This window comes from Armigeres subalbatus, chromosome 3, assembly GCF_024139115.2.
Source record: "Armigeres subalbatus isolate Guangzhou_Male chromosome 3, GZ_Asu_2, whole genome shotgun sequence".
In the NCBI taxonomy this organism is placed as follows: domain Eukaryota; kingdom Metazoa; phylum Arthropoda; class Insecta; order Diptera; family Culicidae; genus Armigeres; species Armigeres subalbatus.
Window position 1 is genome coordinate 4078743 of NC_085141.1, and position 24349 is coordinate 4103091.

At 42.4% G+C, this 24349-nt stretch overlaps 1 protein-coding gene across 1 annotated transcript in view; it reads left to right on the forward strand.

Moving 5' to 3' along the window:
• Positions 1-24349, forward strand: part of LOC134219872 (peroxidasin) — a 125622-nt gene that overhangs the window by 44021 nt on the left and 57252 nt on the right. The window lies entirely within an intron of this gene.

The window sequence follows — 24349 nt, forward strand, 5'->3', positions numbered from 1 at the left end:
TCTCACTTTTCAAATGGCGTGTTCGGTCAAATGTCCTATTCGACCAAAATGTCCTATTCGGCCAAATGTCCTATTCGATCAAATGTCCTATTCGGCCAAATGTTCTATTCGGCCAAATGTCCTATTCGGCCAAATATCCTATTCGGCCAAATGGCCTATTCAATCAAATGTCATATTCGACCAAAATGTCGTATCCGGCCAAATTTTCTATTCGGTCAAAAGTCCTATTCGGCTAAATGTTCTATTCTGTCAAATATCCTATTCGGCCAAATGTCCTTTTCGGCCAAATTTCCTATTCGACTAAATATCCTATTCGGCCAAATACCATAGTGTACCATAGTGGAAAAATAATCCTATTGTACATTATATGTCGGAATTGTTGTTTTTTTTCCTTTGAGTATAAGACGCCAGCATTTTATTTAAGGAAAGAAGAGATGTGTGGCATTGGACAGGCCTATAAACATGAACAAGCCCATTATACATATCACCCAACCAGCGGATGGCAGATTTTAATACAGTTCTGCATAAGAACCTTGCAGAAATTGTATAATAATTGGGCATATACAAAATCTGTATTATTTCAATACAATTATTGTATTGAAATAATACAGATTTGTATTATTTTAATACAATATTTGTATAAAAAGCTTACAGAATTGTATATGCCCAGATTTTTATACAATAATTGTCAGATTTGTTTTTTGGGTGTATGTTCCTCAGTCAGATGACAGATCACAGCAGCCATCGTACGAGACACACTTTCACTGATTTTGAGCGAAAGCAACATTTGAACAGTTTTTGAAAAAGGCCTGCCAGGTACTCGATGTTTTTCTTGAGGAACACAGATGGGATACCGTCGGGTCCTGGATTGTAGGAGGTTTTTAATTGGTTAGCAGTATCAACTATGCTTTGCTCAACCACGTCAAAAGCACCCAGCGCATGATTATGGAGAGGAACATTGCTTGCCGCAAGATCAACTTCGTCAGGGCTTACAATTTCATTCAAAAAAACATCTGAGAATTTTGAACGGAATAATTTACAGAGATCTTAAGGTGAAGAACCAGTTTCTCCGCCGAAGGTCATTGATGATGGTAGTCCGGATTCATTACGCTGCTCGTTGACATAGGCTCAAAATGATTTAGGATTTGATTTCAATTTGCGCTGAACACCTTGTTGGTAGCGCATAAAACAACGTTTACTTGTTCTCTAATACAGATGGTTTAGGGTAGTACATCGTCCTTTGAGCAAAACTGTTTTATGCTTTAAGCTCTCTGTTTAGCCATGGGATCCGTTGTTTCTTCCGAAACTCTCTCTTCGGAACGTGTCTGTCGATAATGTATGTGAGTACGTTTGTGAAGGTATTGGCAGCAGATTCTACAGATGCGGTTCTTCCAGTTTCTAGGATACTATCCCAGTCCAAGGTAGAGAGCAGATTAGCGATAGAACGGTAGTCAGCCCCCTGAAGTCGTGGTAGACTGTCATGGGACAGGGGTTGAAATTACATGAAAGTTGGTTATCGAGGGTGACGACTAGAGGAGGGTGGTGTATTGATAAACTCACCAGCAGAGATGGAGCACGACAGATCGATGGAGCTACGTCATGTGAGGAAATGAAGCAAAGATTCAAGAGTCTGTTGTTTTCCTTGACCACATTATTAATTTGCTTCAACGTTGCTAGGCTGTAACTGTCTATAAGAGAAGTTGCGGCCGTATGCAGAGTAGAATTCTCTGGGTCAGGATACAGAAAGCCATTGCCACGTACAGGTTCTCCACAATATACCGGGCAAGTTGAAATCGCCAAAATAATGATCTCGTCGGTAGCGGCTGTGCCCTCTATAATTTCAGAAACCGATCGACAATGAGCATCCATTATCTCCTTGTCACATGTACGATCTGGTGGTAAGTATACTGTACAGATAAATAATGTGTTGTCTACTAAGTCGATTGCCGACCATACTTTCTCCGGGCTGCGAAATGGTGAGTTGACATCTGGGAAGGAGCGACCTACACAGTTCTGGTCCTCACAAGGTGCAATCTTACGCTTCCACGGGTCTTCCGATGACAATCGATCGCCAGCTAAGGGTTTTGTACTTAGCTGGTAGTGCAGCCTGGGCGCTGTTGTCCTTCTGACATCAGCTAGAGTGAGTGGGTGCGACCAAAGGGACCATCGTCCCTAACCCCTAATCCCAAGGCGTTAAGCGACCCGTGCCGAGGGGATGCATGGCCAGGGGGGGTGAAATAATAAGCTAGGCCTTTAACGGAGCCTGTGGGGTACCTGGGCACCCTTCACAGTAATTGTCCCTTACCGCGTCATGCTGGGCTCTGGCGTGGTGGACCTCTTTTCCCGAGCAACTCGTGGGACCAAAATGGAAAAACAAGTCAATTCTTAAATTAGTGGTAGTAGTGTAGGCGACAACCCCTTCGCAAGAGGTGGGTTGTTCAGGTCTCCGTCTAGGAGGCCAGAGGCAATAGTCGGCAGCTCAGTGCGCAGCGCCAGCGTGGGTCACTCAACCTTCTTTTCAGCTACGCCGGTAGAGGTTATAGACGGCCCATGGCTTGTGAAGGCGATGAACCGCAAACGCGATGGGCTTTCGGCCTTCGAGGTGGCGACGGAACAGCTGGACGCCATCATCGAAGCATAATATTAGTCGGTTAGTCGGTGCGGCCAAGTGTAAACCCGTGAAATCCATGGAGTCGAGGTCTACCCAGACTGAGGCCAAAGAATTCACGGACTCGGGCAAGGTCGAATCGACCGAAGGCGTGCCAGCGAAGACGGTGGTGCCAAAATCTACCCAGACTGAGGCTCAAGTATTTGCGGGCATGTCGGGGGTGACTGCTCCAACGGAGCAGACACAAAAACGGGGAAGACAGTCTCCAGGGGATGAGCTCCCTGGGGGCCGCTCCAAAACGCGGAGGGTTACTACCCCGAACAAAGGTAGTGGGGCTGGGAAGCTGAACCCCGGCCAGGTACCTCCAAAACCGGGGGAGGAAGGACCTTGAAAGGTCCGTCCACCCAGGAAAGACGGTGGTAAGGGGCTACGGCAGGCTGAGAGCTCTCAGCCGCACCAGACCAGGAAAATAGAGAGGGATGACGCCTCCTGGACCCTGGTCAAGAACAAGAGGAAACCGAAGGCGTCAAGGGCCGAAAAGAAGGCCCAGGCGAACGAATGTAGCAAGAAGTCTAGGGTAGGCGCCAATCGCTCCAGGGGCGATGCCCTAGTCTTCAAAACGGACGAGGCTAAGTACTTGGACGTCTTGAAGGAGATGAGGAGTGACGTCAAGCTCGGTGAACTCGGCGACGACATACGTCGAATAAGCCCGAGCAACACACATGTTGTAAATCAGTTGATGATACTCATATATGACCAAATTTGGTCGAGCAACCCGAAGTTTGCTTCAAGTGCCTGGAACCGGGGCACAAGCAAAGGGACTGCAAAGGCCCTGACAGAAGCAATATCTGCCGACGCTGCGGATTGGAGGGACATAAGGCACAATGCTGCACGAACCCTCCCAATTGTTTGATTTGTTCCAGCAAAGCTGTGAACAGCAAGCACCCCATGGGGGTTCGAAGTGCCCGGCGTTTAAGCGTGCTGCAAATTCACAGTGCAGGTAACGCAGCTGGCTTGCTCGGCCTCGCCTGATTGTTTGGTGTGCGCAGGTTTAGAGGAAACGGCGGAACACGTGTTGTTCGTGTGCCCACGTTTTCGCGCAATGCGTGACCACATGCTTACCACATGTGGTCTGGACACTACCCCGGACAACCTAGTTCAGAGGATGTGTAAAGATGAAGTTGGCTGGAACGCCGTTTTATCGGCTATCGCCCAAATCGTCTCGGAGCTACACAGAAGGTGGACTCAAAGACGGCTAGTTCAGGCGCAAATAAGAGGTGGTCCAAGGGATCGGAGTCGGCTTCATGGGTCATACCGGTGGTCATGCTCTATGGTCGAACTCGATCCTTTTATCGAACAAGTGGCCGCAAGAAGAACAACATGGTATCGTCGCTTTCGCGGCGTCGGTCAACCGAGCGGGTTCCGAGCTCGAGGACGGAAAGGGGTCCTCGTCAAGGCTGGGGCAGGCGTAGGCACCGCGTCGGCAAGTCCCTCTGTGTGTTGCCGAATAGACCCTATCGCAGAGAGGTCAATTTTGGGTGCACGCGGCATCATCATTCTTGATACCAGTCGTGCAGAGGGAAGCCTTCCCACCTTCCGAGGACATAGGGCGTGGTAAGGCCACCTGGAAAGCCGGCAATGTGCTGGCACGATACCATGGTGTTCTTCTGAAAAAGCGAGTCACGATGTTCGATGCTGCAAGGACACGCAGCTAACCTCGAGGGTGCGTTGTGCACTGGCTCCCCTTTGAAGCATTACTTTCTGGTTGTACCGAAGGGACGATGGGCTTGGCGGCAATGGAAACGGTTTAGCGGGTCGGGGATGCAGTCCTGCCTCCCTCGTTTGCTGTTGAGGTGGCCCCTAACCCCGCACTTCCTGGACAACCCAGGATGTCTGTTGAACAGATTTCCCCTCCATTGCTTAGGAAGAAAAAAAATACTTACTCCAAACAGCTCCAGGAATCTTTTCCGATCGGGCGAGCTCTAAGCTTTTGGTTAACAGCTATAACCACGCCAATTTCAGTGGATTTGCGACTGTTATTAGTGTTGCGAACACATAGGAATACTTCGTACCCTGTGCCAAAGACTGAATGAGATTTCGTTCGTAGGTCGAGCCAAGTTTCCGTGAGAACAACGACATCATAGCAGCTATCAAAGATTGACAGACGGTACTAATCGATGGTACTATTCATATCGCCTATATTCTTGTAGTAAATTGCAATGTCAGATCTTTTAAGTGAGCATTCAAAGTTCGAAAAACTTCTCCTAACCTTTGCCAAATGCTGTATGTTTTGCACTGTACAAAACCATGAATATACTAAATGATCTATAACGATGGAAATAACAACATTTCTTAGCAGTTTTAGAATATTTTGATTTAAAGTTGTTAACTTAACATGGGAACATGTGATCCCTCACTAGATACCTGTACAACGATTTGGAGAATAAATTTGAAAAAGTATATTATTTTGTTCTGAAAAGTCTCATTTTTTGTAAATGTTAAACTTTTAATGAATGGTGGGCTCGAAAAAAAAAATGTCTTGGGTAGAGATTATAAAAAGGCTGGTACTGTCGAATTTCATAATAAAATCCGTTCATGAATATGCACCCCTTCGCATTTGTCTACCTAATAGTTATACTAAAAATAAATAAAATATGTACATAAACAGAAAACCATATGCTATTCGTTCATAAATCAGTTTCATAAAATCATTTTATTATAAAGGAATCAGTATAGTACATTAGTTTAATGCAATGACACCTGAAGTGTTGAGCAAGCTGATTACGAACCTCACTCCAACAAAACACAAAAAATAAATTGTATAGATTTCAGCCACGTTCGATATCCAATGGAAATGATATTGTCCCAAAATAACAACCTTTCGCGGAAACCACCCCACTCCATCGGAGCATCAGACTGTCTGTCTACAGTCGTGCCCAGCATGGCGATGGAATCCGGGAAAGTTTTGTTTCATCACAGCCCAAACAGATTATTATGTAATCGATCACACTCGCTTGCGAAGACGGTGATAAACACGAAGGTAATAGACTTTTCGTATTATGTTGATTCATTCTATCTTTGTTTATTTTGGAGAAAAAAGAAAGTTACCAAACAACGCAGATTTTCACCGCGTCTCAGGATTGTAGGGGAGCGTGGGTCAAAACCGATCAACATCTCTAGAGATTCAGAAGAACTTACTGTGGAATCTCGGAAGAATTTTCCATGGAAACTTTAGAGAACTTCTAGGAAAATCAGTAGAAGGTTTTTTCTGGAAATGCAGAAGAATTACCCGTGAATAATTAGCTAAATTTTCGTATAAAAAAATATCGAAATTTCAATTAGAAATTTTAATCAGTTTTAGTACAAAATAGGTGCTGCATATAAGCTTTTTCTATGGCTGCAACAAAATTTACTAGGCTCAGACCGTTGTCATTTCTAGTTGCGGGAAGACTTTTTTTTTCCAATGACTGAGCTATAGAGCACTTCCATACCATTCAGTGCATTTGCGTCACGTCGTGTTTTGCGTAGCTGACCAATGAAAAATAGCTTCAATAAGTATTATATGCACTGAAAACATTTCCCAGGAATTTCGGCAGAACTCCTCATGGAGATTCAAAACAACTTCCCGTTGTAATTTAGTCGAATTTTCGTTACAAGTACAGAGGAACTTTCTATTGAAATATAGACGGAAATTGCAAAGGATTTTTTTGCCTATGTTCCGAAGAATTTCAAATGGAAATTAAAATAATTTATGCCATATGAAATTTTGGAAGGATTTCACATGGAAATTCTGAAAAAAAATCTAAGGCAATCAAACTCATCAAATGCTTTAGCCAAGCAAGCCTTTGGCACAGCAGAGTGCGATTGAATTCGCATTCTATACCGTCCCGCCCAGTCCGTTGCTGGGGGGCATGGAGTGCGATCCTCTCGTTTAATAAACAATGTGCACTCGCTTGGCTGTGGATATACAACAGTAAAGCAAATGTGGAGATTGGACAAATCAAGCATCCGAAAGATATTCAATTTGCAAAAAAGAGAGCTAACCGCGGTGGAGGTTGGTACTCGGATTCTGATGGCTTTTCCGCAAACGTGACCTTTAAGTGGTCTTGTTGTGTAGGGGTTATCACGCCTATCTAGAGAGTAGGAGGTTGAGGTTCTGAGCCCTCCAAGACACGTGGATTCTTTTTCGCAAATTTCATATCAATTTGTCCATTTCGAAACATATGCTGTGCATATGCACAGCCAAGATATTTAACAAAAAAAAATCTGTCGATGACTTAAAAAATCGTGAAGATTCAGATAAATTGACCTCAGAGAGTTTAGTACTCTCCATTTAATTCCACTACATTTTGTTATCTTTGCAGATACGTATTTCGACCGCAACTGTGTGGTCGTCTTCAGTGTCTCGTACTTGACTTGAAGTCGAGTCAAGCACGAAACACTGAAGACGCCCACACAGTTGCGGTCGAAATACGTATCTGCAAAGTAACAAAACGTAGTGGAATTAAATCGAGAGTACTAAACTCGTCTTAGACGGTTGACTACATTCCACTAAAAAGAGCTTAAAATATGGTTTCTGAGGAATTTTCCGTTAGAACATAATTTGTCGCCTAGATTCGAAAGAATCTCCTGTTAGAATTCAAACAGTATGGCTGCAAAGTTCTCGAAAATATTTAAAAATAAAGAACCTTTATAAATTTAAAATAAAAGCTTTTGGATGTTCTTGAATAATTTTGTTGTATTTAGGCTCTTGAAAATATAGAATAACAATCTTTGGAAACTCAGAATAAATTTCCTTTGGTAATTCGAAAGAATTACTTAAAGTTCGATTGAATTTTCTTTGTAAATTCGGATAAACATTCAGGAAGATTCGATAGAGTTTCAATCTGAATTCTGTTCCATTCTTGGGGCTACACAGCAAGGTCATGCAGGAGATAGCTGGTTTCGATAAATGGTTCAACAAATGCATGGGTTGAGGCATACAAGGAATATCGCGTTAGCCTTATAATTCATGTAAGAAGGAAAAAATATGAACCTTTCGGGACTCGCATCGTTTAAAAAAGAAAGACACCTTCAAAAAAAGCACGCTAGCCGTTCACAAGAGCGGCTGGACTACGTGAGTGGTTCAGGACAACGTGAGTCCTGAAAGGTTAAGCTTGGATTTGAAACCTCGCCATTGATAGCTGTGGAATGAACGCTAAGCTGCGAGGCAGCAATATCTCTGTGGAGGATGTAACAACAACAAAGAAGAATCAGCCAACTAAATTCGAATTTACGAATTTAATTCCAGGGATCAAATTCAGGGATAGACGATGGGCGAAAATAAAGGATCAAAACGCAAAACTACTAAAACAAACAAAATCTCATTCTCTCACGTGAATGGTCTATTAAATTCATTGGGTGGAACATCACAAGTTTCGTGGAACTGAATCGAAACTCATACATATATTTATGTCCCATTAATTCCCTCGTTCAATACCCAATAGAACGACTGTGATGGACGAGGCGAGACAAACAACAACGTCAAGGATGGAAAAAGTTGATTGCAGCGAACACGGTTCGAGTTTTATGACGGGTCGATGTGGGAAAACATGAACGATATGATTTGGGGTTGTTCCGGGAATTTTGCGGAAATTGGCATGCCTCCAGTGGAATGTTAATTGTTTAATGGAATGTCGGTAAAATGAACCGGATCTAGTTCAATGGGGAAGCCGTTCCTAATTGATGCTGGAAGCCGTATTATGCTTTTTGTTCAAACGGCAGTTGCGGCTTTGATTCCTGGTTCGACTACATGGTAGTGGGGTTTAATGTTTTCAATTCAGCTTAAGTTCTATATACTGCTTCTACGCAGCAGATAACCTGGATTGTCGTACAAGACTGGAATGATGGAATGCTTTGTACAAGAGTGGAATGATGTACGCATTACTGATTTAATTTTCAACTGTAGCAATTTTCATGCTTGTCACTGTCACTTGTCAAAATATCAGAAATATTTCTTGGGGAGTTGAAAATGAAATTTTAGCTTTATGTAATTTGTGAATAAACCCTTAAGCACTTCAATATATGGAAAAGTGTTTAGAAAATACGAATCAAACGGAAACAAAATATTTGGCGTTTATACAGGTACACGAGGGTCTCTACTTTGGAAGAATTCTGCATTTACGCTACGAAAAACATTATAAAATAATGAGTTCATATAAAATAATGAGTTCTGAATCTAAATCCGTCCACATGGACGGATTTTGAATCATAGGATCAAAATGCGTACAGTTATTTTTTGTATAAATATTTAAATTAAAGCAAATCTATAGACTAAACTACTACTGCAAATAGCTCAACACGCACCTTGAGAAGCGATCTCTTCGATTTTTATTACACTGATCTCACTTTTTCCATGTTGCGTTTTGCAATTTGAACAAGGACACTTATTAAGCAATGAAGCGCAACTCGCGAACAAATGGCACATGAAACTGCGCGTTTGGTGGCGAGCGATTGTTTTTTTTTTTTTGTTATTTTAATTTCAAAGCCTGCTTCTTATTTCAATGCCCAAAAAGTTTACTATCAAACATATAACATGATAAGATACTGTACCGCTCATAAAAAAAATCTACTCTTCCCCGGATTTTTAACACGTACGTCCCCAACCCCCATTTTACGACAAAACTCAAAATTCAAAACCACACAGCTTAGCCAATTTCTAACGGATTTTCAAGCAATCTTCTGGAATCGATCACAAAATTCCTATAGTTTTAGCAACCGAGGTCAATTTTTGTGCAATGGCCATGGTTCCGGATATATTCCGGGGAGTACTGGGGTTACCTCCCTCCCGGAAAAATGGCCACTGACAGATCGGCTTCGAAATCCATCGTGCGACATGTCAAACTTCATGATTTTGCAAAACAAGTACACTGGAGTACATTTCGGTGATTTTCGATCGAATTGGCCACCCTCCGGGTGCTTCCAGGGCCTGGTTCCCTTGGGGAAGTGGCCGATATCCGTTCAATTTTAGAACCCATCTTGTGATATGTCAAACTTCATGATTTTGCAAAACAAGTACACTGGAGTACATATCGGCGATTTTAGATCAAATTGGCCACCCTCCGGGTACTTCCAGGGCCTGGCTCCCTTGGAGAAGTGGCCAATTTTCATTCAATCTTGGAATCCACCAGGAAGCTTCTCCAAGAATTCCTTCAGGAATTCCTCCGGAAGCTCCTCTAGGAATTCCTCCGGAAGTTCCTCTAGGAATTCCTCCGGAAGTTCCTCTAGGAATTCCTCCGGAAGTTCCTCTAGGAATTCCTCCGGAAGTTGCTCCAGGAATTTCTCTGGAAGTTTCTCTAGGAATTCCTCAGGAAGTTCCTCCAGGAATTCCTCCGGAAGTTTCTCCTGAAGTTCCTCCAGGAATTCCTCCGGAAGTTCCTCCAGGAATTCCTCCAGAAGTTCCTCCAGGAATTCCTCCAGAAGTTCCTCCAGGAATTCCTTCGGAGTTCCTCCAGGAATTCCTACGGAAGTTCATCCAGGAAATCATTCGGAAGTTCCTCCAGGAAATTCTCCAGAAGTTCTTTCAACAAATCCTCCGGAAGATCCTCCAGAAAATCCTCCGGAAATTTCTCCAGTAATTCCTCCGCAACTTCCTCCAGGAATTCCTCCGAAGTTCCTCCAGGAATTCCTCCGAAGTTCCTCCAGGAATTCCTCCGAAGTTCCTCCAGGAATTCCTCCGAAGTTCCTCCAGGAATTCCTCCGGAAGTTCCTCCAGGAATTCCTCCGAAGTTCCTCCAGGAATTCCTCCGGAAGTTCCTCCAGGAATTCCTCCGGAAGTTCCTCCAGGAATTCCTCCGGAAGTTCCTCCAGGAATTCCTCCGAAGTTCCTCCAGGAATTCCTCTGAAGTTCCTCCAGGAATTCCTCCGGAAGTTCCTCCAGGAATTCCTCCGAAGTTCCTCCAGGAATTCCTCCGGAAGTTCCTCCAGGAATTCTTCCGAAGTTCCTCCAGGAATTCCTCCGAAGTTCCTCCAGGAATTCCTCCGGAAGTTCCTCCAGGAATTCCTCCGGAAGTTCCTCCAGGAATTCTTCCGGAAGTTCCTCCAGGAATTCCTCCGGAAGTTCCTCCAGGAATTCCCCCAGGAATTCCTCCGGAAGTTCCTCTTGGCATTCCTCCGGTAGCTCCTCCAAGAATTCCTCCGGAAGTTGCTGCAGGAATTCCTCCGGAAGTTCCTCCAGGAATTCCTCCGTTTGTTCCTCCAGGAATTCCTCCGTTGGTTCCTCCAGGAATTCCTCTGGAAGTTCCTCCAGAAATTCCTCTGGAAGTTCCTCCAGGAATTCCTCCGGAAGTCCTCCGGAAGTTTCTCCAGGAATTCTTCCGGAAGTTCCTCCACGAATTTCTCCGGAAGTTCCTCCAGGAATTCCTCCGGAAGTTCCTCTAGAAAATCCTCCGGAAGTTCCTCCAGGAATTCATCCGGAAAATCCTCCAGTAATTCCTGGAATTCCAGATGGCTAATTCCAGTTTCCGGAGGAATTCCTGGAAGAACTTCCGGAGGAATTCCTGGAGGAACTTCCGAAAGAATTCATGGAGAAACTTCCGGAAGAACTCTTGGAGGAACTTCCAGATGAATTCTTGGACGAGCTTCCGGAGGAATTCCTGAAGAAACTTCCTGACGAAATTCGGGAGGAGTTTCTGGAGGAACTTCCCAGAGGCACTTACGGAGGAATGTCCAAAGGAATTTCTTGACGATCTTTATAAAAACTAGTGGAGGAACTTCTGGTAGAATTCCTTGACGAACTTCAGAAGAAATTTTGGCGCTTGAAACTGGTTCACGCCGATCCACGCCACCGCTGATCACCAACGGCGTGACGCCGCCGCCGCTGCCTGAAAATGATCTATCATCATGCCACCGCCGGCTAAATTTAATCAGCGCACAGGCCTACCTGGAAGTACCCGGAGGGTGGCCAATTCGATCGAAAATCTCTGAAATGTACTCCAGTGTACTTGTTTTGCAAAATCATGAAGTTTGACATGTCGCAAGATGGGTTCCAAGATTGAACGAAAATTGGCCACTTCCCCAAAGGAGCCAGGCCCTGGAAGTATCCGGAGGGTGGCCAATTCGATCGAAAATCGCCGAAATGTACTCCAGTGTACTTGTTTTACAAAATCATGAAGTTTGACATGTCGCAAGATGGGTTCCAAGATTGAACGAAAATTGGCCACTTCCCCAAGGGAACCAGACCCTGAAAATACCCGGAGGGTGGCCAATTCGATCGAAAGTCGCCGAAATGTACTCCAGTGTACTTGTTTTGCAAAATCATGAAGTTTGACATGTCGCACGATGGATTTCGAAGCCGATCTGTCAGTGGCCATTTTTTCCGGGAGGGAGGTAACCCCAGTACGCCCCGGAATATATCCGGAACCATGGCCATTGCACAAAAATTGACCTCGGTTCCTGAAACTATAGGAATTCTATGATCGATTCCAGAAGATTGCTTGAAAACCCGTAAGAAATTGGCTGAGTTGCGTGGTTTTTGAATTTTGAGTTTTGTCGTAAAATGGGGGTTGGGGACGTACGTGTTAATGGCAAAAAGAGCGCCAGATAGTCGCCTAAAACAACATACCGCAAGAAAAATGCTACTTTGATATTTTTGAAAAATTCAGCCGCCACGTAGAGGATTGCCAGCGATGAATGCTTTGATAACACGTGCTTTTTGTACTGCAGATAAATTTTTCACATTTCTATAAAATGACCACGAAAAGGCACAATAAATTAGTTATCTTGAACCTATTTTAATTTATTGATATCTTATGAGGTGGACGGATTTCAGTCCCCTAGGTAATTCTGATTTTGTAGAAGTTTCTATTATAACAAATCCGCTATCAGTATTTTTTTTTTCGATTTAATGATTGAATTTTGCTGGTGGTCCTACCGAAAGCTTGTTCAATCGATGCCACTCTTTTGAATTAAAAGTACGTTTCGTTTGTTTCATTTATTTCCTTTATTCTTTAACTTCTCGCCGTTACTTGATACCGCAGAGCAGCGGTTCTCAACCTGGGGTACATGTACCCCTGTGGGATATCTTCGCTAGCTCCAGGGGGTACCTCGGATAAAAATACGTAATGGCGGATGTATTACGATTCCAATCAAACTTATTGATAAAGCTTTGATAATTGTGTATTTTTTTTTAATAATTTTTAAACTTTGTCTTGTACATGGCAATCAATAAAACAAACAAAACTAACTGAATTCTGCTCTTCATAACCAGCACAGTGTTTAAAGGCTGTGAGACAAAAAATCAAAAGGACAAAACATCAAACGAAAAAAAATTAAAAAAAAATCAATGCAATACCTGATCAAAACAAAATGTTGAATAGTATGTCAAGATGCTGCTGAACTAAAATCTAGTGTGCAAAGGTTAGGAAGCCTTAGCTTAGAAAGCTTATTAGCTTCGTTGCAAGTCGATTGGAATCATCCCTCTACGTCTCTCGGAAGCCTCCTTCCAAGCTCAGTCTTCCCTTCAAAAGGCTCGGGGAACTCAGTTCAAGAAGCCAGGAAGACTCTTTTCAAGAGGCTCTTAAATTTCTTTCAAGAGGTTGTCAACCGTGGAACCCCACCAATTGGCATGAGACAAAACTTTGACAAAAATTGTGGGTTTATTTTTCACAAAACTGATAAGAGTTAGAGATCTAATTTTTCTTTTGCTGAAAGTCAATTAAGTCATTCTCTATAATCTTAGTTTTGTTTCAATCGTGAAAAATTTAAATGGCAGCCAATAATATGGCCGCTTCCGGCAACACCTCTGCAAAACTGCGTGAGTTCTAGAGGTCGCAAAAATGTAGAGTTTTCAAACGATGGAGTATAAGCATATAGCCTGCAGAATGAAATAAAAAAAATCTAAATGATAGTTAAAAATTGACCAAATGGTGGCCGTTGGAACACAAATAGTGAATTTAAAAAAAAAATTAGTTTTGACTTTGAGACGCATTACAAAATCTTTGACATTTTAACTAAGTCAAAGGTGCTTCAGCTTCATACTACATCGTTTAAAAAGTGTCCACGTGCTTGACAACTAGAATTTAGTTGTGTAGAGGTGGTGCCGGAAGGCCATATTGGCAGCCATTTAAATTTAACTTAACGACTTAACGATTAAACCCCACAAGATCATCAGCAAATTAAAAAAGCAGAAACTTCACATGCCTATTCCATTTATTCATCCTACCAGTTTTAATTTAAAACTATTGATTTTACTTGGCTGCTAATGCACTCATCATCGACGGGCACCGGCATCAAGTTGCAAACACAAATAGGCCTCAAGTGACATCAAAAGGAGTTTCAGGCACAGGTGCCATTTCCACTTCCATTAAATACGCTTCTAACCAATATCACAGCACTTTATTTCTACTTCATGCAAATGCTAAGCTCCGAACTGACATAATCCTGTTCATCTGTTCACTGATTTGTTGGTAGTAACTTACAAAAAAATACTAATGTACTGTGTACCACGGATCGATAGGTACTGTCTAGCCTCTTCGTCCTGGAGCTAGTTGGACCTTAGCTTCCAATAGATAGACATGCCCCGAGTAGCACACTTGTAACATATCAGTCACTGTGACTCATATGCGACTAAATCCAGTCTCATTGGAGTTGCTGCAACCAAATCGATCTGAACTGTGTTACTAGGGGTACCACTGCACTATAAAGCTTCTCCGAAGAGCGAGAGTGATGAACAGGTACATGGAAAGATTTAGTACAGTGCGATCGAACTCCTCTGTTATCACACTGCCCGGACGAGTGGACTTCATTTCACTCTTGTACCGAGAGGCTAACCGTCGTTCAGGTAGGATGGAATATATGTGTTGGAAGGACTGCGTAGCAGACGTAACCCTCGTAAGCCTACTTCCAAGAAGCTCTGAAGCCTTTTTTTCGAGAGGCTCGGATGTCTTGTATCAAGTGGGTCGGAAACCTTCTTTCAAGAGGCTCAGAGGCCACCTTTCAAGATTCTCGTAAGCCTCTTTTAAAGAAGCTCGTAATCCTCCTTTCAAAAGCCTCGAAAGTCTCCTTCGAAGAGGCTCGAAAGCCTCCTTTCAAGAAGCTCGGAAGCCTTTTTCAAATGGATTGGAAGCCTCTTTTCAAATGAGTTGGATGGAAGCCTCCTTCCAAGTGGCTCGGGAGCCTCCTTACAAGAGGCTCGTAATCCTCCGTTTAAGAGGCTCTACTTAGGCTTAAAAATCTACTTTTAAGAAACTTGGAAGTTTCGAAACATCTTTTCATGTGGCTCGAAAGCCGTTTTTCAAAAAACCAGGACGTTTTCCTTCAAAATGCTCGGAATTCTTTTTTTAAGAGGCTCAGAAGCGCCCTTTAAATATTGCCAAAATCCTCCTTTTAAGTGACTCTAAAGCTGCCATTCAAGAGGCTTGCAAGCGTACTTCCAAAAGGCTCAGAAGTGTCCTTTTAAGTGGCTTGAAAGCCGCAATTCAAGAGACTCGTAAGCCTCGTAAGAGATTCGCAGCTCGGAAGCCTTTTAACAAGATGCTTGGAAGTCTACTTTCAAGAGGCTCGAAAGCCTCCCTTCAAGAGGGTCGGAAGCCTTCCTTTCAAGTGGCTTGGAAGCCTACTTCCAAGAGGCTCAGAGGCTTCTTTTCTAGATGCTCAGACGCCTCTTTTTTTTGTGTCTCGGAAGTCGCCTTTCACGAGGCTGAAAGTCCTGTAGGAAGCTTGATGTATTAACTTAATTTGCATTGAAAAAAATCACGGAATAATGGAAGTTTTAGCCAACTTTAAGCAATAAAGCAATAAATCCCATTCATTTCTAGGCCCATTTTTTGTATATCTAAAGAGTTACGCTTATTTTCATTTACAGCAAAAAAAGTGGGTACCGTCAACTGAGGGGAAGATGATCATTGAGGTGAAGATGATCATTTGATGTGTCAGTCAAAAGTGCCAAATTTATTTATGAAACGGTAGTCAACAATATTCTCCGTTCAAGTAATGTTACCGCTAGGTAGAAATCCGAGTGTTTCGATTATAATCATGAAAATGTATTTTGTGGAAGAAAGAGAGAGATAGTCATAAATGACGCTATTTTCGTTTCAAATATTGACTTCGTAGACTTCTTTACGTAGTAAATTCAACATTCATACAAATAACCTAGTGTGTTTTCGCTACTAGGTCATAATGATTTTAGTAGATCTGTCTTGATCAACTTCACCCCAAACCAGATTACTCAAAAAATGTGTGATAATTTAATTTATTTTAATAAATGCGAATGCATTTCAGGAAACTTAAGTTGTTGATTATTGCAACATATAGCAGTACATGTTTTGAAAATATTTGTTTCGATTTAAAATGTAAACACACATTGTTATTGCATGTTTTGTCTTAAAAATGATCATCTTCCCCCCAGTTGACGGTACCTCAATTAATGCAAAAGTTTGAAGGGTTCGAAGGTTGAGAACCGCTGCCGTAGAGCATCGAAATCCGTACACTCAAATCTTTCAGTATTTGGAAAAGGCTTTAAAAAATAGGGATCTCAGGCCATTTGGCCGAATTCCTATTGAACGAACGCCATTTGGCCGAATTCCGTAAGGCCAAATAGTTTAAAAAAGTTGACCTTGATTTACTAGTGGTCCTTCTCCTTTCTTATTCTTTCTACCTTCTTCTTTCTTCTTCTTCTTTCCTCCTTATTCCTCCTTCCTTCTTTCTTCTTTCTTCTTTTTTCCATCCTCTTTCTTCCTTCTTCTTTCCTCCTTCTTCCTTCTTCTTTCTCCCTTCTTTATTTTTTTCTTCTTCCTTATTCTTCCTCCTTCTTTCTTCCTTCTTAATTCTTTCTTCTTCCTGCTTCCCTCTTCCTTCCTCCATCGTCTTTCTTTCTTCTTCTTTCTTTTTTTTTCTTCTTCCTTCTTCATTCTTCATTTTTCTTTTTTCCTTCTCACTTCTTCGTTCTTCCTTCTTCCTTACCCCTTCTTCTTCTTTCTTCCTTCTTCTTTCTTTCTTCTTCCTTCTCCCTTCTTCTTTCTTCCTTATTTCTTCTTCCTTCTTCCATCTCCCTTCTTCCTTCTTCCTTCTTCCTTCTTCCTTTTTCCTTCTTCCTTCTTCCTTATTCCATCTTCCATCTTCCTTCTTCCTTCTTCCTTCTTCCTTCTTCCTTCTTCCTTCTTCCTTCTTCCTTCTTCCTTCTTCCTTCTTCCTTCTTCCTTCTTCCTTCTTCCTTCTTCCTTCTTCCTTCTTCCTTCTTCCTTCTTTCTTCTTCCTTCTTCCTTCTTCCTTCTTCCTTCTTCCTTCTTCCTTCTTCCTTCTTCCTTCTTCCTTCTTCCTTCTTCCTTCTTCCTTCTTCCTTCTTCCTTCTTCCTTCTTCCTTCTTCCTTCTTCCTTCTTCCTTCTTCCTTCTTCCTTCTTCCTTCTTCCTTCTTTGTTCTTCCTTCTTCGTTCTTCCTTCTTCCTTCTTCCTTCTTCCTTCGTCCTTCTTCCTTCTTCCTTAGTCCTTCTTCCTTCGTCCTTCTTCCTTTTTCCTTCTTCCTTATTCTTTCTTCCTTCTTCCTTCTTCCTTTTTCCTTCTTCCTTCTTCCTTCATCCTTCTTCTTTCTTCCTTCTTCCTTCTTCCTTCTTCCTTCTCTTGGAGTAAAACAAATGGTGACTAGTCGAGTCAGTGGTTTCAATGAAAGTATATTTAGTAACTACCGTCTACGGGGGTGTCATTGGGCCAAAATGTGGTATGCTCCAAGTAAATGTTACAAAGCTCTAGTAGTTAATATTGGAATCAAGTTGTAATTAGTTAGGTAATAAAATAAATCTACCACTGTGTGGGAAAAAATAATAAATGAGAGAAATTCTTCAAAGTTATATGTTGTTTGAAATTGGCCCATTCGCACCCCTCACAGGGGGTGACATTGGGCCACATACAATAAAGTTCACCGGTGACGATGCAACGATTCAATCGTTCATTAAAAATAATTGCCTACATTACGGCTTTTACAAACTATGTATGACAAATCAACCAAAGGCTTGGCCCAATCTCACCCCTTTTTAGCATGCATTGCTCGTTGCTACGAAAAAACAAGACCGCTATATAAATATTCATAAAATTCGATAAAATAACTAGCAGATTATCATATTATGATCACCAGGTATCTATCAATCTAAAATTTAGTTATGTAATAGATTTGTGGGGCATTACTGACACTATTTCAAGTTCCAAGCATTATGGTACGAGCACAATTAATCCTTGGAATTTGTTTTGTGATTTCCTAGACGTGAATTTTAATATAATTTCGAACCGTTTGAAGTTTTCATCAAAATTCGTAACAGTTTCTGAGATATAAGAAGTTGAAACATTTTTCGTTTTTGGCCCAATCTTACCCCCTAGGCCCAATGTCACCCCGAACGACGGTACATATTAAACATGGCATACTGCATCGTGATTGGATTTGCTTCCCTAACACTCCTCCTCAAGCGCCCAAGGATTCTCTCAGCTTTCCATGTTTGATGCGTGATAATGGTTTTGTCAGTATATCAGCTAGCATAAATTCGGTGGAACAGAATTGAACTTCAAGAATTCCAGTATTTTGAAAGTCTCGGATGAAATTGAATTTTGTATCTATGTGTTTTGTACGTTGACTTCCTTCTTCAGTCCGTAACAGATTAATGCAACTCTGGTTGTCTTCTTGTAATATAATTGGTTTTTGAAGCTTCACTCCCAGATCCGACATCAATTTTAATAACAATAGCAGTTCGTTACTTGCTTCAGAAATTGCTACGTATTCAGCTTCTGTTGAAGATAGTGTTACGCATGCTTGCTTTCTTGCTGTCCATGAAATAGGTCCTCCACCGAGTAGAAAAACGAAACCGGTATTTGACTTACGATCAGACTTATCTCCAGCCCAATCTGCATCAGCATATCCAATTAGTTCTCCAGATCCGTCAAGAAGAAGTTTCAAGTCAACGGTGGAATGTAGATAATGTAAGACTCGCTTAGCTTCTGTCCAGTCAGCTTCGGTTGGCTTGCTAACCTTGCGTCCTAATATTGAAGCACTAATAGCGATGTCAGGTCTGGCACTTACCGCCAAATATAGCAAAGCTCTTTCAAGGCTTATGAATTTTTCTTTGATGGGCATTATCTCCTCCTTTTGCTTGATGTTAAGGTATCCAGGATCCATCGGTATTGCAGACGGCTTGGCTTGATTCAATTGAAATTTGATGGCTAGTGACTTAATGTAGCTTTTCGGGTTCAGCATATATTTACCGTTTGCGTTTCGATTGACCTGAATTCCAAGGTAGTTATTGGTATCTCCGAGGCATGTTATTTTGAAATTACTTCTCAAGTAGACTACCACATTCTCGTATTCTTCTTCTTCTGGGGTTACAATGAGCATGTCATCTACGTAGAGCAGAATAAACGACATCTTTCCTTTGGTCTCCTTCACGAATAGGCAGTTATCAGCTTCTGCGGGTGTGTAGCCAAGTATCTTCAGGACATCAGTGATTTTCTTATTCCAAATTCTCCCTGATTGCTTTAGGCCATACAAACTTCTCTTTAGATAGCACACATCTTCAGCGTTGCCAGTTTCATAGCCAGGAGGTTGTCGCATATATATTGGTTTGTCCAGTTCTCCATAGAGGTAGGCAGTTTTTATGTCGATGTGTTTAACTATCAATTTACGTTCAGCAGCTACCGACAATAGTGCCCGAAACGTAACCTGCTTAGCAACTGGGGCAAATACAGCATCGTAGTCATCTCCGTATTTCTGACTAAACCCTTGAGCTACAAGGCGGGCCTTCCAACGTGAAACGTTTCCTTTCCATCGATCTTTTTCTTATATATCCATTTGCAGCCAATGGGTTTTCTATCCGATGGTAGTTTTAAAATTTCCCATGTTCGGTTTTCTTGTAACGATATAAATTCTTCATTCATTGCTTTTCTCCACGCATCTCTTTCATTTCCTGATATAGCCTCGGTGTAATTTGTGGGTTCGTGACAATTTTCATCTACAAGTAGACCACTTTTTTTATACTGCGATGGAGGAACTCCTTTCGTCGAGCGATTTGAGATTCGTGCCGGTGTATGAGTAGCTTCAATCAGTGTATTGCTAGGACGTAGAGGTCCACTTCCATTATAATCGATAAGAGTTTCATTAGCTTCATCGCAATCTTCATAATCAGATTCAGGTTCCTCCTCAGAATGTAAATGTTCGTCTATTACGTCGCCTGCAACAGTTGATGATTCACTAGTCTTGCAAGTAGCTTTTGAAATTGTAAATAACGGGTAGTCCACGAAACTTTCGTCTCCATCTATTTTACGAGATCTGTTGGTTGGTAGGAACTTGGCATCTCTACTGTTTACAACACGGTTTGTCTTCAAATCGATGAATCTATAGGCTTTCTGGTTCGTCGAATATCCAACAAAAACAAGTTTCTGTGCTGTTGATTTCAGTGTAGATCTATTTGCCTTCGGAATCCACACACACGCTTCGGTTCCGAAAATCTGTAAATGATTCAGGTCTGGCTTCTCTCCCCACCACATTTCATATGGTGTACGTATAGCATTAGACTATCGATGGAAGCCTATTTTGAAGATAGTTGGCAGTACTCACGGCTTCTGCCCAGAACTTCATTGGTAGTTTAGCATCAAGCATCATACATCTGGCCATTTCCTTCAGCGTCCGATTCTTCCTTTCAGCAACTCCGTTCTGTTGTGGGGTATGTGGTGTGGTAAACTGTTGAGGAATGAATACCTTCGGCTTTGAAAAATGCTTCTAATGACTTATTCTTGAATTCTCCGCCATTATCCGAACAAAATATCTTTGGTGGCCGCCCAAAAGTCGTTATCATTTCCCTCACAAATTCTTTCAAACGTATTTCTGCTTCCGACTTCTCGCGGAGAAAATAAACAGTGCAATAACGAGAATAATCATCTATTACCGTAAGAAAATAGCGGCAGCCTCCAGGTGTAACTGTGTTCATAGGTCCGCATACGTCCTCGTGTAGTAAATCCAAAGCTTGTCCGCTCGTTGTCATTGATTGCTTCGGAAATGGAATACGGGCTGATTTTACTTCCAAACAGCATTCACAGACAGCACGCAACCCGCAATCTGTAATCTGCACTCCCGTGACAAAGTTATTCTTCCGGCGACATTCGCTCCCTTTGCAACAAGCTTTCGAACCGTTATAAGGCTTGCTTCCAGATCCGGTACAAACAGTGTTTCAGAAAGAGTGATGTAGTTCTTGTTACCTGCAGAGTCATAACACATAACGCTACAGGTTCCTCTACCTTTCGCCTTCGTTGTCTTTACCATCTGCCAAAGTGATGTATTCAGAAGAGCATTCCACCAGGTCCGTGAAGTAGCTTCTATCTCCACACATATGCGAGGTTGCGCCTGAATCAACAATCCATTTCCCCGAAGACTTTCCGGAATCGAGCATCATGAAAGCGAAATCAGTGCTCTCACGTACAGTTTTTGCTCTTGAAAAATTCTTCCATCCTTTGCGATCATCTTTCGATGTATCTGTTTCACGATTGTTCATCATCTTACGGCATTCCCGCTGCTTATGTCCAGGTTTTTGGCAATAATAGCAAATTAAACTTCTCTTACTCGTGCCTGCCATGAGAACAGTTTCGTCGCTGAAACTTCCTTGCTTCGTGACTTCATCGATTAGTTTCATTTTGACCAGTTCCAAGGTAAGTTCCTTATCTGCACGTCCTTCGAAAGCTGTCGTTAATGTGTTGAACGACTCCGGAATACTGCCTAATACTAACGCAACTTGTAATTTCTTGTCGAGTTCAAGGCCAGCTAGAGATAGTCGTTCAAATGCTTCTTCCATTTCAGTGGCATGCCGCTCCATATTGTCGCCTTCGGAGTACCGTTTCAATATGAGCTTTCTCAGGTACGAAACCTTCGAAGTAAGGGTAGGTTTCTCAAAATGAGTCTTTAGCACCGTGGACGGATTTCGAATCAAAGGATCAAAATCCATACAGCATTTTTTTTAACTAGAAATATAAATTCAAGCAGACTGATTGACTAAACTACCACTGTAAATAGTTTAATTCGTACCTTGAGAAGCGATGCTTTTGATTTGTATACCGCTTAACTTACTTTATAAATCACAATTTGCAATAAAAACATACTTACTTTTGATGAAATCATGTTCTACACACTTAAAAATAGCGCCAGAAACTCGGCGTTTGGTGGGTGGCGATTTGTTTTCGATTTATGTTGTTTTAATTTCAAAGCCTACTTTCCATCTCATTGGCCTAAAATCTTACGTTCAAGTATATGAACAGAATAAGATAAAATATTTTTAAATATTTACTTTAAATCTCCTTTAATTTATTGATGTCTCTTGAGGTGGACGGATTTTGGTCCTGAACGGATTCCTGTCCCCCGCACAGTTGAATCACCATGATGCTCCACTCTAATAAATATGTAGCTGTTTTGTTACACATATTAATTATCAGCTTATTTTTGTATTTTTTTTTCTCCGTATTTCAATAACTTCCTTATAGGAACAAGACAGTCATACTGTTGAGGTCGAAATGCGTATATGTCAAAGGTACAATCAAGTGGTGGAATTAAATGGAATATTATTTACTCGTCTTATGGTCACTCCTGACAGAATCCAAGTTTCAAAGTGCTCGCGTTTTCGGGGGCACACCACTCGATACGGAGGCGGCGGACAACTGCCATTTTTGTTGATTCAGCTTTGCTGCGTCGCAGCATGCGTGAATGAATAAAAATGACAGTTGTGCGTTGTTTCCGTATCGAGTGGTTATTATTATTATTTAATCAGACTAAGGCCGAAGTGGCCTGTGCGGTATATAAGAGTCTTCTCCATTCGGCTCGGTCCATGGCTACACGTCGCCAACCACGCAGTCTACGGAGGGTCCGCAAGTCATCTTCCACCTGATCGATCCACCTTGCCCGCTGCGCACCTCGCCTTCTTGTGCCCGTCGGATCGTTGTCAGCGTCGAGAACCATTTTCACCGGGTTACTGTCCGACATTCTGGCTACGTGCCCGGCCCATCGCAGTCGTCCGATTTTCGCGGTGTGAACGATGGATGGTTCTCCCAACAGCTGATGCAATTCGTGGTTCATTCGCCTCCTCCACGTACCGTCCGCCATCTGCACCCCACCATAGATGGTACGCAGCACTTTCCTTTCGAAAACTCCAAGTGCGCGTTGGTCCTCCACGAGCATCGTCCAGGTCTCGTGTCCGTAGAGGACTACCGGTCTAATTAGCGTTTTGTAGATTGTCAGTTTGGTACGGCGGCGAACTCTATTCGATCGGAGCGTCTTGCGGAGTCCAAAGTACGTACGATTTCCAGCCACTATGCGTCTCCGAATTTCTCTGCTGGTGTCATTTTCGGCAGTCACCAGTGAGCCCAAGTACACAAATTCTTCTACCACCTCGATTTCGTCACCACCGATGCAAACTCGCGGTGGGTGGCTCACATTGTCTTCTCTAGAACCTCTTCCTATCATGTACTTCGTCTTCGACGTGTTGATGACTAGTCCGATCCGCTTAGCTTCCCTCTTCAGTCTGATGTAGGCTTCCTCCATCTTCTCAAAGTTACGTGCCATAATATCTATGTCGTCGGCGAAACCAAATAGCTGGACGGACTTATTGAAAATTGTACCACTCGTGTTAATCCTTGCTCTTCGTATTACCCCTTCCAAAGCGATGTTGAATAGCAAACACGAAAGACCATCACCTTGCCGTAACCCTCTGCGGGTTTCGAAGGGACTCGAGAATGCCCCTGAAACTCGAACTACGCACATCACCCGATCCATCGTCGCTTTGATCAACCGTGTCAGTTTATCCGGAAAACCGTGTTCGTGCATTAGCTGCCATAGCTGGTCCTGATCGATTGTATCATATGCGGCTTTGAAGTCGATGAATAGATGATGTGTGGGCACGTTGTATTCGCGGCATTTCTGCAGTACTTGGCGAATGGCGAACACCTGGTCCGTGGTGGAGCGTTCGCCCATAAAACCCGCCTGGTACTGCCCCACGAACTCCCTTGCAGTTGGTGCTAGTCGACGGCATAAAATTTGGGAGAGTACCTTGTAGGCGGCGTTCAGCAATGTGATTGCGCGGTAGTTGCTACAATCCAGCTTATCGCCCTTTTTGTAGATGGGACACACGACACCTTCCATCCACTCCTGCGGCAAAACTTCCTCCTCCCAAATCTTGGTAATGACCCAGTGCAGCGCTCTAGCCAGTGCCTCACCACCACCTCACCACCGTATCGAGTGGTGTGCCCCCGAAAACATTTTGTATAGCATTTTGGCATTTTTCTTTTGTCAGAATTGTTTAATCTATGAAACCTAGAATTTGTTTTTCCAAAAAAAAAGCTTATTTTTTTCAAAGTTCACCCTAGTTGCCATGGTAAATTCTCGCTTTTGAAGCAACGGTTGCATATTTTTCCCATTTTTTCGTCTTCTTCACAGATTGATGTGTATTTCGTTTCAACATAAAACACATAAGTTAAGCAACTTAGTTTACTTATATTTTCACTTCGTCGCCAATACAATATTCCAAAAATTGGGGTTATTCGGATAAACTGTAGGCCACTGATGGACGGAAGTATTCGTATGAACTTATACATATTACTACGAAAACATGACGAATACTTATGTTCATCAGTGTACAAATAAGGCTAGGATCAAGAGCCGTTACTTGAGCTCTGGAACGAGAAAAAAGAGGCAAAAGTAATGAAAAACAAGCGAAAACCTATAAGACGATGAACGTATACTATATCTACTTACA